Below are 1,715 nucleotides of genomic sequence, written 5' to 3'. Positions count from 1 at the left end.
AAGAACAAATATTGTTAAAATGTAAGTACTACCCAAAGGAATCTACATATTCAATGCAATCCCTATCAAAATAACACAAGCATTCTTCACAGAGCTAGAACAAACAATCCTAAAATGTGTATGGAACCAGAAAAGATTGCGAATAGCCAAAGCAATCTTGAAAAAGAAAACCAAAGCAGGAGGCATCACAATCCCAAACTTCAAGCTGTATTACAAAGCTGTAATCATCAAGACAGTATGGTACTGGCACAAGAACAGACACTCAGATCAACGGAACAGAATAGAGAAACCAGAAATGGACCCACAAATGTGTGGCCAACTAATCTTTGACAAAGCAGAAAAGAATATCTAATGGAATACTTCTATAAGACTTTTTCTATGGGAAGGAACTGAATAAGAGCATCAACCCTGATGAGGCTGTCACTTATGGTGCAGCTGTCTAGGCAGCCATCCTTTCTGGAGACAAATCTGAAAATGTTCAAGATTTGCTGCTGTTGGATGTCACTCCCCTTTCTCTTGGCATTGAAACTGCTGGTGGAGTCATGACTGTTCTCATCAAGCACAATACTACCATTCCTACCAAACAGACCCAGACTTTAACTACCTATTCTGACAACCAGCCTGGTGTGCTCATTCAGGTTTATGAAGGTGAGCGAGCCATGACCAAGGGTAACAACCTACTTGGCAAGTTTGAACTCACAGGCATACCTCCTGTCCCCCGTGGCATTCCTCAGATTGAGGTCACCTTTGATATTGATGCTAATGGCATTCTCAATGTCTCTGCTGTGGATAAGAGTACAGGAAAAGAGAACAAGATCACCATCACAAATGACAAAGGTCGCTTGAGCAAGGAAGACATTGAGCGCATGGTCCAGGAAGCTGAGAAGTACAAAGCTGAAGATGAGAAGCCGTGAGACAAGGTGTCCTCCAATAATTCAGTTGAATCTTATGCATTCAACATGAAAGCAACTGTTGAAGATGAAAAGCTTCAGGGTAAAATCAATGATGAGGACAAGCAGAAGATTCTGGACAAGAGTAATGAAATCATCAACTGGCTGCATAAGAACCAGACTGTAGAAAAAGAATTTGAACATCAGCAGAAAGAGCTGGAGACGTTCTGCAATCCCATCATTATGAAGCTGTACCAGAGTGCAGGAGGCATGCCTGGAGGAATGCCTGGAGGTTTCCCTGGTGGTGGAGCTCCCCCCTCTGGTGGTGCCTCCTCTGGGCCCACCATTGAAGAGGTTGATTAAGCCAACCTGAGAATAGGTCTAGCATTGTTCCACACAAAACATTTGAAGGACCCAAATTTGTAACAAATTCTATGGCAGTGAAGTTGAGCTTATATAGTTAATAAACTGGGCATTCTTGATACTTGAATATGGAATATGTGCACAAGAAAAGGAAATGCAACATTGCACTTTATAAGCACTGTATTGTTAAGTGGAAAATGCAATGTCTTAAAACTGTATTTAAAATTGGAAAAAAAGGGGGCGCCTGGGTGGCTCAGTCGGTTAAGCGTCCGACTTCAGCTCAGGTCACGATCTCACGGTCCGTGAGTTCGAGCCCCGCGTCGGGCTCTGGGCTGATGGCTCAGAGCCTGGAGCCTGCTTCCGATTCTGTGTCTTCCTCTCTCTCTGCCCCTCCCCCGTTCATGCTCTGTCTCTCTCTGTCTCAAAAATAAATAAACGTTAAAAAAAAAAAATTTAAATTGG

General features: G+C 43.0%; 1 pseudogene; it reads left to right on the top strand.

The window, feature by feature from the left end:
* Positions 1 to 368: 368 nt before the first annotated feature.
* On the top strand, positions 369 to 1,488 carry LOC125938301 (heat shock cognate 71 kDa protein-like; annotated as a pseudogene).
* Positions 1,489 to 1,715: the final 227 nt, after the last annotated feature.

Source organism: Panthera uncia, chromosome D1 (genome assembly GCF_023721935.1).
Source record: "Panthera uncia isolate 11264 chromosome D1, Puncia_PCG_1.0, whole genome shotgun sequence".
NCBI classification, from domain to species: Eukaryota; Metazoa; Chordata; class Mammalia; order Carnivora; family Felidae; genus Panthera; species Panthera uncia.
Note: the sequence above shows the minus strand (reverse complement) of the source record. Positions and strands in the feature narration are given on the sequence as shown.